This window comes from Aegilops tauschii, chromosome 3 (assembly GCF_002575655.3).
Source record: "Aegilops tauschii subsp. strangulata cultivar AL8/78 chromosome 3, Aet v6.0, whole genome shotgun sequence".
NCBI lineage: Eukaryota > Viridiplantae > Streptophyta > Magnoliopsida > Poales > Poaceae > Aegilops > Aegilops tauschii.
Genome location: NC_053037.3, coordinates 174,002,894 through 174,020,152, shown reverse-complemented (window position 1 = coordinate 174,020,152; position 17,259 = coordinate 174,002,894).

Here is a 17,259-nt window from a genome sequence, read left to right as displayed (position 1 = left end):
CAAGAAGAAGCTCGAGGCCTGCGGCAGGGGCTGGCACGACAAGCTCCAGTCCGTGCTGTGGTCCATCCGCACCACCGCCACCAAGTCGATGGGCGAGACCCTGTTCTTCCTCGTCTACGGAGCTGAAGCGGTCCTCCCTCATGAAGTGAAGCATCGCTCCACACGGGTCCTGGCATTTGATGAGACGCAGCAGGACGCCACGCGGGGGATGGACCTCGTGCTAGGGGAGGAACGTCGCCGTGAAGCTGCACTGAGGGCGGCAAGGTACCAGCAGGCGCTGCGGTGATACCACTGCCGCAACATCCGCTCCAGGATGCTCGAGACGGGTGAACTCGTCCTGAGGCGGTTCCTCTCCAGGGAAGGGCTGCATAAGCTCTCACCCATGTGGGAGGGCCCGTTCAAGGTTTTCCATGTCTCCAGGCCTGGCGCCGCGCGCCTGGAGACACAAGACGGGGATCCCATCCAGAACGCCTGGAACATCCAGCACCTCAAGAAGTTCTACCCATGAAGCAAAGCCCAGTGCCTGTGAAGAAGGCCCGGTGCCTGTGAAGAATCGCCGCCCGTGACACTCCCACGTAATAATGAGTGGGGCTATACACGCCACGGAGTCTCAGGAGAGCCGCCCTCGGGCCTCGGGGGCTCCCTCCCACGCCTAGTGGTAGCACTTAGCTCCGCGCTGGTTAGAAGACTTGAAGACTAGACTAGGTGCCGGACGCGGCTTTTCATTTGCTTGCCGTAGTTGGCTCGCCTTCTTTTAATCAAAGTTTGCTTCTGGTGTTCCTTGCTGATTTGGTTCTGTCGCCGTTTGCCGCTTTTCCCTCTCTCTCGCATACCTCGCGAGGGGGCTAGGCAGGTGCCCTCGCGAGGGTTGTTCCTTCTGCGTTTTTCCTTCTCTCTGCCTTCCATCTGCTTTCTCGCGAGGCACCCTCGTTCGAGCCCACAAGCTGGCGCATCTCTCCTAATTTGTGCCCCCCAAGTACCGTGATATGAAGCGCTGGGTCAAGGCTCGTGTGAACGATAAGTCTCCTAGCGAGCTTCCTAAACAAGTTTTTTTTCGCAGTTCCTAAGCGATCACTAAGTCTAGACGGGCACGAGGAAACAAGTTCCTCGTGAGGAGGAGGCTGCCGCGAACGCGCCAGGCTAAGTTATCCTGCACAAAATAACGACACAACATAGAAATGACAAGCATAGCGTAATGATTGAGGAATCATAGTTCGATACACGCCCTCCGGGCCCATACTGGTTTCATTTTTGATGCAGGAAAGAAAAGAAGAACAAAACAAAAGCGGCGCTGCAACGATCCACGGGGGCAGGCCCCTGGCGACGTCCCGAGCATAGCCGGATACCTCCTCGCGCTTCACGAAGGCGCGGCGATGAGACGACCCGCTACCACCTTCGAAGCGAGCGCGGCGGCGTGGCGGCTGGTCGTAGCCGCCGCTGCTGGAGCTGTCGCTAAGGGAAGAGCCACCATAACTGGACAAGGCGCGGCCGGCGGGCTCGCCCTCGCCCTCATCGCGGCCATCGCCAAGGCCGAGCACCTCCTCGTCGTTGTTCGTCTCGGGGCAGCACCCGGCGCGGTGGCCATCTTCCCCAAGCACCCTCACATAGAGGGTCGCATCACCGTCGTACCTGAAATGGAGGGTGCACCACCTGCCTAGGCCGCGCGCCCGGCCGAACGTCTGCCAGCCGCGGGCTAGGGCTATGTTGCCCGCGGCGAAGACCTCGACCACGACCCAAGAAGCCCTACTGCAGCAACCATCCGCCTGCAGCCAGAGGCCGCCTGGACCAGAGGCTGGCAGCTCGTCGACGAAGAAGCACGGAAGCTGAAGCCAATTGCCGGCCGGATCCTCCAACCAGACGACAAACTCCGGCAGCACCTCTGCAGAATGGAAGCGTGGCCGGGGAGGCCGCGCGACCATGGCACGTCTCCCTTCATCAACAGGGCTCCCACGACTGGAACGACCCCTGCCACGCGCAGCGGCGCCCCCGCGAGAGCGGGGGGCCACGGCAGGGGTAGCGGTGTGCTTACGGGGACGGCCGGGCCCGCGCTTGGGCGCCGGGGAGCTGGGTCCCTCACGAGGAGCCTTTCCTTTCTCTGCGGCGGAGAACCTCTTCGACGGCGCCATTGGAGTCAGTGGTGGAGCAGAGGAGGAAGAAGCAGACGGAATTGGAAGAAGTGGGCGATGGGGGGCTCTGCCTCCCTCCTCATTTATAGCGCGAGAAGGCCAACCAGCGCCTCCCACGATCACAGGTAATGATGGTTTTTCTTGCATGTCGCGGGGACTTGTCAAGTCGGGCAGTTGCCGAGGCAGCGTGGGGAAGCGGAGACGCCCACGTCCAATCAACCACCACGCGTCAACCGAGGCCGCAGGCTTTCGGGGCCGGCGGCGCTCCGCGCTTGACCTTTGGCTTGGCCTCGAAGCCAAGCCCGAGCGCGCCTTGGGCCCGGGGCTATTGTCGGCGTCCTGGGAACGGGGGTCCCCAGACTTGCCTGCCTGCAGCCCACGGCGTGGCTGTGCAGGCAGGCCTGTACGGCCCATCTTCATCGACAAGGCATTCGAGACCCTCGCAAGGGGCCAAGCCTCGCGAGGCGGACGATGCAATACCTCCTCAGGAGCGGCCTCACCAGGCAGGCTCGCGAGGGGCGGAGAGATCAAGGCAGGGCAAACCTCGCAAGGTCCTCGTGACGTGAGCCATGACGATTGAGACCAGGCAGGCGCCAGGCGGGCGCCAGCGCACGCAGCATCCTCGTTTCCTCTTTGGTGCTAAAGGGGCAAGCGCAGGCGCAGAGTGCCGAGGCATCAAGGAAAGGTTTCCATATTGGTGCAACGAGACCAAGACTAGCAGGACGGCAAGACGGAGGTCACCATGTTGCCCAAGGCGGCGTCACCACCAGAGCCTTTTGCAGGCGAATACTAATTTTGTCAGGATAAGCTGTACTAGTTGTCCCCTTTCAAATTGGCCATTGTTGGCTCCCTTCCCGCTCAGTATTTGGGGAGAGGACCAGGACCTCTATAAATAGGTCTAGCCACCATAGTAGGAGGCATCGAGTCCTCACCCGCACAAGTTCGCCAAGCACAAGAACACCTCAACCTCAGGAGGCTGTTCTTCCCCCTGTACTGTTCATCATCAGCCCAAGAGGCAATCCACCACCACCACACTGGAGTAGGGTATTACACCACAACGGTGGCCCGAGCCAGTATAAATCTTGTGTCCCTTGTGTTGTGAGTTTGTCTAGTTCATTCTTATTATCTTAGCCATTAGGACGTGGATCTGTAGGGAGGAAATCTTCGCGCGCACCCCAGTGTTCGAACCTTGAGGGTTTTTGCCGGAACCCGTGATCCGACAGTTTTTGGCTTTTTTGAACAGATGGGACGCGCTTGTTTGAAATTTGGGGAAAGTACAAACTTTGCCCCCCTCTTAAATTTCGGACCTACTGCGGGTCGGGGGTAGGATGGTAATCGCAGGTGTCCCAAATAGTGGGTGGGAGCGATTTCGTCCGCGCGCATGTGTGCTTAGGTGGCCATTGTGTATGAATGTTTTTTGGAGGCGGTTGCGTGGTGTCTAGATGAAGCTACAAACCTACCCTGGTTTAGACCTTTGGACGTCGGGCCGGTAGGTTTCACGGGTCGGAGTTAGAAAAGTAATTTCCTTCTACTACCAAACATTGGTCTCACGCGGTTTCGGGCGAGTAGAGGCTCTTTTGGCGCTTCGTTCGAAATTTTGAAACAGAAGCATTCACGTTTAGAGTACTCTTGAACTTTGAGGATTGACCTAAATAGACAACGTTAAATTTGACCTTGCATGTTTGAAAACCTCATTAAATTATCCTCTTCTTTTTGAAATTTTGACACTTGAAAATCCTATAACTACGATTATTTTGGAATGGAGGAGCTAAATCTGAATCTATTTTGTACGTGACTATATGTGCTATTATGTACAAAATCAGAGCAAAGATTGGTGCCTCCATAATTTTGGTATGATTTACAAATGCCATGATATCGAATTCAAATAATTGAATGGACTTCATGTTGAATTCGATTTTTTTAAAACCACCTTAAGTTGAATTCAAATTTATACTAGTTCATAGCTAGCTATTTATAATGTTCATTGTGTAACTTTCATATGTATAATGTGCTTTACACACACAACATGAACTATACTCACGTTTATATTCGATTGCTAAAGCGATGCATTGTGTGGAGTTCAAAATACTAACTATGTGGATCAATTATGTCGAATAATAACATAGACATGCTCAAATTCGATAGAATCTAGATGTCTGATGGATCAATGACCGTTCCTTACGCGAATTGCAAATATCATGATCCCATCCTAATATTTGGATACAATTTATATCTTTAATCAATGTGTACATTAGTCTTTTACGTGTAGTTTCACTCTCCATCGGTGGTCTCTCACACATGCGCACAGACTCTCTCCTGAGGTGTCTTTCTCGCATACATGCTCTCGATATAACCCTCCCTCCCTCTCGTAACCATTTACGACTGTTTTCACTAACCTTTATCACAAGCACTCTTCCTCTCACAAGCATACACACACAATCCCCATAGACCCTTTCTATATACATAGACCAGCCTACGTGTCTCCTGTACGCACATTATCTTTAGGTATGTCTCTCACGCATTGTCTCACACCTCTCTTCCTAATCGACGAGTATGATTCTAGCAGAGCATTCTGTAGGATGCCCCATAAAGTTAGGTTGGATGAATAGTAATATCAAAGATAAGGGGTTACCTTAGTCTGAGAACCCAGGGTTACAAATCCTAGCCGGCTTTGTCAGTGGACACAGAGTCCTTCACAATTCTGCTATCATTGTCTTGTATGACAAGTCATCCATGGGTCTCCCTAAATGCGTCACGGGCCGACCAATGTGGCACAGGAACCGAACCAAGGGCCTCACCTCAACCCACCGGACCTCACGCGGTGACACACCCTCTGCCCCCAGGTCTCGTTATCTTCTCACACCCACACATACCAACACAGACACCACACAAAAAAACTCCTCGTGCCTCTATCCCCTCCCCCCTTGCATATACACACTCAAGGGAATCTCTCGCCGTGACATCATATTAGTCTCTCTCTCTCTAGACCTCTCTCATTTCCCATGCTATCTCTCCCACGCCCCCTCCCCCTCCGGCCCCTCTATCCATGCCTCTCTCGAATACGTAATACACACACACACACCTCTCTAGGCCCTGCCAAATACATCAACTACACATTCACACATGTTACATCATGTACCCCATTGATCTAAAAAGCCCTCTCTTCATGTTTATTTCGCATAAAACATTCCTTTTGAATAAAGTGTGGCCAAAAAATTATTTTAGAATTTTCTACATATATACAACATTACAAAGTTATATGGAGGAGTATGAACGTTAATTTGTTGCATGGTGCCCACAATGATATTTATTCCGCACTGTGAATTTTTATATTTTTATACTATATAAAGTTAGTCATAATAAAGAGAAACAAAGAGCATCTCTCTCCCCATCGCATACACCCCCTCTACGCCCCTTTCACGTAAGCACACAAACTATCTCCAGGTCCTCTAAAATTGAGCCCCCAGCACATTCACACATGTTTCATATTTCTCTCGCGATATATATATACAGTGACGATCATCGTATTTGGAGCGAAAGCACGATACGTACATTGGACTTCAGAATCCACTCATTACGGTCACCATTTACATTTTGTGGTTATTATACAGTCACGGGCTCACCGTACAGCTCTGTATTTGCTCAAGACACGACTAGTTGACCAGTTAAATGCTCCACATGGCACCTGTAGTGTTGCATCACATTATCTCACTACCATTGGGCCCACCTGTCGGCTTGTATCTACTCTACACTCTTATAAAAAACAGAGTTGGTGATGATGGTGTGCCTGCCATCCTGCAATATAGGACATCCGATTTATATCTGACGGATAGGAAGGAAACTATGGCAATTTTGCAAAAAGGTACCCACACACCTCTCCACATTTGCAAATAAGGCCTTCCCTCGTTCATCCTTTTCTCTCACAAGATAAACTAGTCATACAAATGCATCTTGATGTTACGTGCAACGCACGGGCATCTTGCTAGTAAGATTGAAAACAAACGACAAAAAAATATTGGACGGTGGTTCGAAGTCATGACCGCGGCCACATCGGACAATGTGGCCTTGTATTGGTATGTTGAGCCGTCTGTTTTAACACATAGGAGCTGGTCTGGTGATTATACACACACGCACGCATGCACACGAACTGCATGCACGCAACACTCACATGAACACATGCAGCCACGCACGCACACAACACTCACACGTACACACGCAGCCACGCATGCACGCAACACTCACACGCACACACGCACGCATGCATGCACACACCACACGACCAACACACACTCTCACGCTCAAGTGCTCAACCTACACGTGCATGCGCACACATCAGGCCCTGACAGACACATACACAACCAGGTGATTCCCGAGCACGGGTTGGAGTCTTGTCGCGCCTGCGTAAATTTGTGTTTATCTGACCTTTTTCCTATGCGAACTGACAGGTGGGACCCACAAGGAACGTGGTCAATTTAAGTAGTCAACATGGTGCCACGCAGACTATTTGGCCGGTCAACATAGTGCATTCCGATGCTAAACGGTGAGCAAGTGACCGTATAATCACCGCAAAACATATATTGTGACCGTAATGAGCGTATTCTGAAGTTCGGTGACCGTATTATGCTTTCTCTTTGTAGGCCCTCCAAAACTACATCTCTACACATTCTCGCATGTTACATCTAACAACTATGCAATAGAGCACTACTACTACACTCTAACACAATAAATGATATGTGTTTTTAGTTTTACTAGATATCATATTGTTACTTAATTATTCAGTTTGCATACATTAAAATTGCCTTTGAAATGTATGGCTAGTATCATCTACTGCGCGGGAAAAATCCCGCCCTTTCCTGTTTAATCGGGTTTGTATCGATGGATCGTGCGAAACAACAAAACTATAGTACTAGTATACAGTACAAGTGACAGTTCACTGGGCCGCCGTGTCGTGTACTCCTCCGTCGTAAGAGTGGAGCGCTCGCTTCCATAAATGTTCTAGTCCCTTTCGCCGACATGTGGGACATCAAGCTATCGGGTCCACGTGCCATACTGAAATACAGTGCAGAGCAGCAGGGCGAAGCACCCCAGTCATGGCGCCGGCGTGGTAATGAGCAATGAGGCGTCAAATCAGAAAGCTGCACCTTTCCCGTAGTTAAGTTGGAGGGACGAAGTAATAATAATGCTAGTAAGAAAAGAAGTTGGAGGGACAAAGCAACCATCATTTCACTCGTTGCTCAATCCGCTTCTCCCTCATCTTCTTCAAGTTAACCACGTGTTGCTTCTGCCGTTGTTCTGCCTCATGTGGGACGCGGATCGGCTTGGTATAGCACTGACACATGGGACCGCATGTTAGCAAACCGCCATGCCAATGTCCTCTAAAAATAAGAAACCTCCCCCGCCATCCGCGCGGCAAAATCACCTCTTTTTTTGTTAATCTTGATTCTATAATTTTTTAGATCAATATAATTGAGATTTGTATAGATAGCACACGGGAGCAAAACCAAGTGGTACGGTTAAGGGCATCCACAATGTGTAGCCAAATGTGAAAATAGCTTTTGTCATCGATGGGAACCATTTGTGGACGGTGCTGCCAAAGACAAAAAGATGGAACCGAAGCTCCCTCATTGATTGATTGAAGGAATAGAAAAATGCAACGTCTCTGGTCTTTCTCCCGTGCTTGGACGCATGTACAGTATAGAGCATAGAGTCTACTCCCCTGTCCCTTCTATTACAAATCACAAAGCAGTGAGGCGTCAAATGACACAGCACGGACGAAGCAACCAACATTTCACTCTTCGCTGACTCCGCTTCTCCATCGTCTTCTTTGAGAAACCACCTCACCGCACTAAGCTGGACGGACGACGCTATTGTGTACTAGTACATTTACGTGTCCTTTGGTTTAATAGACTTCCTGGATGCAAATAAGGCGGTTTTCTCGGCTTGCAAGCGGCACTTGCGAACGACTTGTTGTGGTCTCCCTCCATGGTGTTCTCCGTCGAACGCACTTTGTACACCAGGCCAGTATATCAAAATTACAATTTGCAAAAGGCCACTAACACTAATCGAGGCAAAATTGATGGGGCTTGCCTCGTACTTGCAACCAAGGACATTAATATACCCTTGCATGCATGCGGAAGTGAGAAGGTTTGTTTGCATGGCGCTGCATTAATCAAGCGATGAGGAGTGAGATGGTTAGCTCTTTGGGCTTTGGAGAAAAAAATACGCATTAATTGACACGTCAAACGATGATTTGTATCGAACTGCACCCTCACACGGTCGCTCCTACACGCCGCGGTCGCACCGCACCCTCACACAGTTGCTCCTGCACGCCGCAAACCCAACCAAGGGAACGCACCCTCACTGACACGTGCTACCGCGGACAGATAATTTTCGTTCATACATTATGTTTATCCAACTGCATGTTGGGGTGGATCCGTACGGCCCGTGCAGTGGTCTATTGGGGAAGAAGAAGAGGTGAGGAAGAAAGGTTAGGGGACGTAGGATATTCATCCAACCGCCTGAAATGGTAGACTGACCCAAATGATGAAAGTCAGGCGACTTGCATAACAATATGTGTTTTTACACAGCAAAAGATCCCTAAAAACAACAACATAAAGAAAAACTATCACTGCTCGCGGAACGAGACGGCCTCGTCGTCTTTGACTGCCGCGCGAACCAGCCGTAGTTGCCGACGTGTGTCTCCGCACAGTGGTTGTCCTCGGCCTCCAGCTACTTGTTCATGCGGAGCGTGCGGGCACTCTGCATGGACGAGAGCACCGCCCGGTTCAAGTCGAGGACGTCCGGCTCCGCCTACAGGAGGGCCTTGATGGCAGCGGCATCCGCGCGCTCCACGTCGAGTTGAGCCTCCGCCGCCCGGTTCAAGTCCAGGACGTCCGCTTCCGCCTGCAGGAGGGCCTCGATGGCAGCGGCATCCACGCGCTCCGCGTCGAGTTGAGCCTCCGCCGCCCGGTTCACATCCACGACATCAGGTTCCGCCTGCAGGAGAGCCTCGATGGCAGCGGCATGCGCGCGCTCCGCATCGAGTTGAGCCTCTGCCTCCCGATCCTCCTTTAGTATCGCCAGGTTGAACCGCTGGTCCGCCTGCACCATGGGGTACCCGGACGCCGGCACGAAGTCGATGTCCATTGTCTCATAACCATCGGGGGCCTTCTGCGCCGCGACCTCCGCCATGAATATTGGATCGGCTTCCTCCTCCTCGTAGCTTGGCTCCTGAGAACTCGGGGATTGGCCCGTCGCAAAGCGAGCTTGGGAACGGAGGTCTGTGGCGCCGACCGCCGCCGCGATTTGTGCGCGGCGCTCCAGGGTCAGCATCTTGTAGTACGTGATCTTGCGGCGCACCATGGCTTTTCGGCGAACTAGGGGACGCTTGATGCAGGCTAGGGGATCGAAAGGTGGGGGAATGGGCTGGAGAGGAGGTGTGGTTTTGGGGCAGTAACTAGCGTAGGCTGAGCAGCGAAGGTTCTGGTGTGAATAGTGGTTCCGGCCGAGCAACGAAGGTTCTGGTGTGAATAGTGGTTCCCGCCGAGCAGCGAAGGTTAATCGGTTTTGACTGTACATCGCTCTTGTCGCGTTCCTGTTGCACCCTGGCACGCTAGACACTCCATGCCGTTCACCGAATGGAACACGCTTCGTCTTGCATTTTCGCTCGCTTGTGGGACCGCAGTTGAGAGAAAACTGACATCGCTCCCCCTCCCCCGCCCACGTCATTTATGCGGAGTAAATAAAAATAGAGGGAGTATACTACGGATGAGGATCCCCTGACATGGCCGAACCCATTGAGTAACTGACATGCGGGGCCTAGCAAGTGTGGGTCCGCAAGTAAGTGACCGAAAGGGAGGGTAAGGCAGGGATCCTACGTCAGATGATCCACTTCCACTACTACTCCCTCCTTCCATCTACAGGGCCTAATGCGTTTTTCGAGGCTAACTTTGACCAAATGTTAGAGTAATAATATATGACATGCAACTTACACAAAGCATACGATCAATTTCGTATGTGAAAGGAGCTTCCAATGATATAATTTTCACATTATACATCTCATGTACTATTAATCTTGTCAATAGTCAAAGGCGGTTTTGAAAAAAGCATTAGAGCATGGTTAATAATATAGCCAGCCGATGGCTATAAGGAACTGCCATGTCATCTATAGCCATCATCTATATGCACTCATACAATAGTGTGGGCTATAAGGTTGGCTATTTCCCGCAAAAAATTAATATAAAAGGTTGGCTATTGTATTAGTACCTTTTCCCATCTCCTCTCTACTATCTCTTTCTTCATATTTATTGTATTTACCTAGGAATGCGTATATAGCTAGGCTCTTGCAGAGAGCTCACTCCCATTACTTTTTCACATCTCTCTCCTTCACATCGGCAAAAGTGCCATGCAAGTTGGCTCTTAATGGCTATTAGGTTGGCTCTAAGCATTTAATATTTGCATGAGCAAGGTATATGATTGGAAGAGAGTTGCATGCATAGTTTTTTCTTGATCTATGTGTTATGGACGGGCTATAGAATATAAGAGCCCACTTCACTCTCTCTCCTCTCTTCTCACTCCTACAAGTAGGATTTTAATGACATGACAGGTCTTATAGCCTGCTGACTAGGCCTTATTATTAGACTTGCTCTTAGGCCCTATATAAATGGAAGGAGGGAGTACTATGAGCACTGCACACTCTACTACAGATGTTGTCAGTACTCCACTAGTACTATTGGACAGGGAGCTTCAAAAAAGTTACTATTGGACTGGCTATACGTGGCGAAATCCCAGTACGAAGAGCATGCGCGAGAACAAGCACATTCACGTGGTTGAAAACAAATTGGAAACCATCTCTATTTGAATACAAATCTAGGAGTACGTACGAATCTAACAATATTGATTGGGCGTTGTTGAATGTTGATACTTTTTTCTGTAAGTTTGATCAAAGTAGAGATACTTTGACTACACATAAAAATTATATGTAAACTAGAAAGGATCGGAGGGAGTATATTGTACGTTCAAAAGCGAAACGAACATTGAATACCCTTTGTATATGATTTGCGGGTGCTATTATCACCGGTTCAAAATTTTGAATCCGCCTTAGGTATCACACATGCACCCACTCATTTTCTCTCGATTTCATCTCGGGGTTCGGAGATCGATTGAAAGAGGACTAGGGTGGGTACAATACATTCGTTTCGCTTATGAACATACCATATACTCCCTCTGATCCCCACAGACCCCCCGCCCAACATCAATCGATCTCGTCAAGATGTGTCGGGGCATGAACCAAATGGGATATCAAAACTAAGATGGGAAGCGACACGTAGTGGAGGCAAAGTGAAACTTTAAACGAACTGTTTGTTTGTATGCATGTCATACAAATTACAACATTGGAAATACAAGCGAATGATACTCGGCGGAATGTTCAAATGACGCATGCGGAGGATGGACTCGACCGAAGGGCGGCATGATCGATGGAGAAGAGGGTTGGAGAGGAATGAGAAATAAGCAACACCGCATGATTATACTTGAACGGCTCAAATAAACAATAAGTTGTCTCGTTTTCCCTTTCGTCCTAGTCACGGAGTAAGATACTCCCTCTGTTTTTATTTACTCTGCATATTAGGTTTGACTGAAGTTAAACTTCATAAAATTTGACCAAGTTTATAGCAAACTAGCAAGATGCCCGTGCCTTGCACGGAACATCAAGATCTTGTGGGAGAAAAGGATGAACGAGGGAAAGCCTTATCTGCAAATGTGGAGAGGAGTGCGGGTAAATTGTCATAGTTTCCATCCTATCCGTTAGATATAGATCGGACGGCCTATATTGCAGGATGGCAGGCACACCATCATCACCAACTCTGCTTGTTATGTAAACTAGCAAGATGCCCATGCATTGCACGGAACATCAAGATGCATTTGTATGAGTAGTTTATCTTGTGGGAGAAAAGGATGAAGGAGGGAAGGCCTTATTTGCAAATGTGGAGAGGGGTGTGGGTATGTTTTTGCAAAATTGCCATAGTTTCCTTCCTATACGTCAGATATAAATCGGACAGACTCTTATAAAAAACAGAGTTGGTGATGATTGTGTGCTTGCCATCCTGCAATTTAGGCCGTCCGATCTATATCTAACGGAGAGGATGGAAACTATGGAAATTTTGCAAAAAGGTACCCACACACCTCTCCACAATAGCAAATAAGGCCTTCCCTCGTTCATCCTTTTCTCTCACGAGATAAACTAGTCATACAAATGCATCTTGATGTTACGTGCAACGCACGGGCATCTTGCTAGTAAGAGTAGAAATATGAACATTTACAATAGCAAATATATATGATGTGAAAGTATATTCAATAATGAATCTAATGTTATTGAATTGTTATTGTATATGTTATTATTTCTGTCTATGAACTTTGTCAAAGTTTACAAAGTTTGAGTTTGAGCAAAGCTAAAATGCGGAGTATATAAAAACAGAGGGAGTATGCAGGGACTACTATAGTTACTACTGCCGGAACATGGTAAGTTGGACCCCTAAATGCGGGCACGGACCGGGCACACCTCAATTATTCTTTCAAACAGTCGGACACCTACATTTAGCACACCATCCGGCTACTTAATCAAGTGTTACGCTTCACTACTTGAAAAGGAAAAAGGGTGGCACCGTACCCAAAACCACCACACTTGGGGCTAGGGTAACAACTTGGTACTGTACCACATTTGAACCAAGGCAAAAAAACCACCTGTTCTGTGCCTAATGCGCAACGCGGAGCACTGACGCTCGAATGTGGCCGGGAAAACAGGGAAACCGACATGTGGGGCACACCTGTCAGGATGATGTGGCGCAGAATAGTCCAATGGAGGAGCTGGCCCACGACCTCCTCCCCACCGGCAACCGTTCTTGTGGGTCGTGGGGCCAGTAACGTGGCGCAGCTCCAGCACCGCCTCTGGACAGGGAGACCGCAGTGAGCGACACGCTCATCGTCGCTGGACAAGGTCGGTTTCAATGTGCCGAGGGTGGCGTTAGCGTTGTGGCACGATCAGCAGATCAACACCCGGCTCGTCGAGGATGCAACGGGCGCCGAAGTGCGTGCACGCCGCGACGCGTTCGCGGAGTGGTGTAGCGCGGCCAACTCCATCCCCAGGACCTGAGACCATGCCGGGTCGTCTTGCTTTTTCAATGACATGTGGGGTCGCATGTGAGCAAAGGGCACCTCCAACGTTGCCACGACCGCAGTTGACTACCCTGGCACACAAAAACCCTCGTCCCTCGCGCCATCGCGCGGTGCGTTCCCAGCCGGTGCCAGCTGCCCGCATTCATGCCGTCCGTTCGTATGCCGTCATTAAGAGGCTCGGTGCCTGAGGAACAAACACCGGCGACTTAATGACGCACCCGGACACTTTGGCCTCACCGAAATGCGCTACTTAAAGCGGGAATGCCAGCTAACCTCCACACCATAGCGCATCGTCCTACTACCTGGCACCACATCCGCCATGACCGTGAGCGTGAACGCTCTGCGGGAGAGCTTTGTCTTGGGGGATGAAGCTCGCGACGCAATAGCGGCATAGCCGGACGCGGACACGATCGCACAACCGATGGCTATGATGGCGGCCGACGACGGGAGCACCGTCAGCCACGCGTCCTACTTGCCGCCGTCCAACGTCCGGCACTGCCGAGGTTGGGGACTCCTCCGAGGATGAGTAGGGCATGGGAGGCGGCAGGGCATGGTGTGCGAACTGGCCGGTCCGTCTCCCGTGTTCTACTCTTCCTCACCGGAGACCGCACCTTCGTCTTGAACCCGCCCACGTACATGGAGATCGCATATGGATGACGTCGGTCGCCGCCGCAAATGTGGAGAGGAGTGCGGGTAAATTGTCATATTTTCCTTCCTATCCGTTAGATATAGATCGGACGGCCTATATTGCAGGATGGCAGGCACACCATCATCACCAACTCTGCTTTTTATTGAACCGAGACAAAGCAAACATGTGATTATGTAGGTATAGCATTACTCGTCCAAAAAAACCAACTAAGCCAACCTCCCAGCATATCGCATGGGAAAAGACCCGGCTGCGCCATTTTAGTCGGGATTACCGGATTACTAGTAGTAGTATCAATGGATCGCACGAAGCACCAATTTTTTTAGGGGGCGAAGCACTACATTAAAAGGAAAAAAGGGGGTACACTCATAGCACCCCTGTCGCGGTCGCATTGCACCCCACACATGTTCGCTCCTGCACACGACTCATGCAAATGGAACGCGCTTCGGCTTGCCTCTTCATTGACATGTGGGACTGCACTTGGAGAAACCGACCATGCGCCAAACTCCCCCCGCCCACCGCGCGACCCCCCCCCCCCAAAAAAACCCCAAATCCCAAATTCAACCGCCCTTCGGCCAACTAGCCAATAATATTCCCCAAACCCCCCCTCCCCCACTTCACTCCATTCGCTCCGCCAAAGCTGCCCTCCCTGCCACGTCGATATGTTGGTGCCGCGGTTCGTCGAGGGGACGCACGGCGATCCTCTCACTCCCACAGTATGCTCTCGTAGACTGTTGTCCTCGAGCCGCGCCGCCACTGCTGGCGGCATTCTTGTGGAGGCGCACGGCGGTCAGCGCCACCACTGCTGGCAACGTTCGTGTGGCGACGCATGGCGATCAGCTTCTCCCACGGTACGCGCATTCAAGACTGAGGCCCCGTGCATGTCAGTGTAGTGCTGAATGTTAGCTGATAGACGCTGTTAATCTCACTGTTTGCCGAAGTAGTTTACAGTCAATATGCTCTGCTTAAGAAGCTTACATGCCCTGTTCTGCTCTCAATCTGCTTAGCTGAGATGGCATGCCAAGCCCGATTAGTTGCTAAAATATCCTGCCATATATTTATTGTGACGTGGATAGCCATGGTCTAGTAGCCAATCTGTTAGGTGAAATAGCTCTACACCATTTTATACTCGATCTTTGTTGCTGCGATGGCCTTCGATAGTTCGATGGCTGTGTGCTCGGCCTCATTGACTGCCGAAACAGCCTGCCATAATTTCACACTCAAATCTGTTTGCTGAATTAGCTTTAAATATATTTCGTTACTTAGATCTTCTCGTCCAAATATCTTGCCATAGCTTTAGACATCGACCTAGGTTTTTTTTTCTGGACTTCATAAAAAATCATATATGTTTTTCCTGTAATATCTAGTAGAAGAACTAATTTGTATGTCTAACAGATGGACATGACTTGGATAACTTATGCTCGAAGATTCTCCTCTGCATATGTCGAGGGTGTCGGATGTGGGGTTCCGGCAAACCCTTAAGGTTCGAACACTGGGGTGCGCACGAAGTCTTTCCCTCCTACCGATCTACGCTCTAGCTCGCTAAGATCTCGCGGACGAACTCGACGAACTCACAACACAGAAAGACACGAGGTTTATACTGGTTCGGGCCACCGTTGTGGTGTAATACCCTACTCCAGTGTGGTGGTGGTGGATTGCCTCTAGGGCTGATGATGAACAGTACAAGGGAAGAACAGCCTCCTGAGGTTGAGGTGTTCTTATGGCTAGGCTCTCGATCGGATTGGATCAAGCTAAGATGAGATGCCCCACTATGGTGGCTAGCTCTACTTATATAGGCCCTGGTCCTCTTCCCAAATATCGAGCGGGAAGGGAGCCAACAACGGCGGGCAAATTTGAAGGGGGACAGCTAGTACAAGCTATCCTGACAAAAGTGGTCTTCACCTGCGAAAAGCTCTGGTGGTGACGCTGCCTTGGGCTCCACGATGACCTCCGTCTTGCTGTCCTCCAGGTCTTGGTCTCGTTGCACGAATATAGCAACCTTTGCCTGATGCCTCGGTACTCTTCGCCTGCGCTAGCCTCCTTAGCGCCAAAGAGGAAATAAGGACGCTGCGCGCGCTGGCGCCCGCCTGGTGCCGTTCGTCATGGCTCACGTCACGAGAGCCTCGTGAGGTTTTGCCCCGCCTTGATATCTCCGCTCCTCGTGAGCCTGGCTGGCTAGGCTACTCCAGAGGAGGTCTTGCATCGTCCGCCTCGCGAGGCTTGGACCTTCGCGAGGGTCTTGGATGCCTTGTTGATGAAGATGGGTCGTACGGCGTGCTGGCTTGGCCACGCTGTGGGCCGCAGGCAGGCAAGTCTGGGGACCCCCATTCCCAGAACACCGACAGTGGCCCCCGGGCCGAAGGTGCGCTCGGGCTTGGCTTCGCGGCGAAGCCAAGGGTCAAGTTCGGAGCACCACGGGCCCCAAAAGCCTGCGGCCTCGGTTGACGCGTGGCGGTTGATTGGACGTGGGCGTCTCCGCTTCCCCATGCTGCCTCGGCAACTGCATGACTTGACAAGTCCCTGCGACATGCAAGGAAAACCATCATTACCTGCGATCATGGGAGACGCCAGTTGGCCTTCTCTTGTTATAAATGGGGAGGGGGGCGGAGCCCCCGTCGCCCATCTCTTCCTCCCTTGTTCGCTTCTTCCTCCTTGCTCCACTGCTGACAACAATGGCGCCTATCAGAAGGTTTTCTACCGAAGAGAAAGGAAAGGCTCCCCATGATGATCCGGGGCCACTTCCGCCAAAGAAGAGGTCGATCCATCGCTGTGATGAAGCGGCGATGCAGGTGGTGTCGAGGCCTTGGTGCGAGCGGCCTTCTCCGGGGTACCCGCTACCCTTGTACGCCCGAGCTGAGGGCTCAGGAAGTCGGAGCGACGAGCAGCGCCGCCCACACCGTGTCTGGAGTCGCCGCGCTGCGGCGACGCGTGTCGCCGCCCTTGGGATCCACGCCGCGGACTCCTCGCGCGAGTTAGTGCTGTGGGCGCCGATGCCTCCAAGCTCCTGGATCCGCTTTCCGCGGTTCTTCTCTGACGTGATGCCGCCGAGGGGGCCTCTCGAGCTCTGGTTGCAGCACGCCGACTGCAGCGCTCCGGCGACCGGAGCGGAGATCGAAGCGGTTCCCACCGGCAAGATCTTCATGACCCGTGGCTAGGGGGGGAGATCGCACGGGTCTGCCGTGTGAGGGGCGCCCTCGCGATCCACTTCGAGTACGACGGCGCTTCCACGCTCTTCTTCAAGGTCTTCAACACCGAGGGCCGCTGCCTGGAGTGCTGCTCCGGAGAGGAGCGCCAAATTGACGCGCGCTCCGCTCG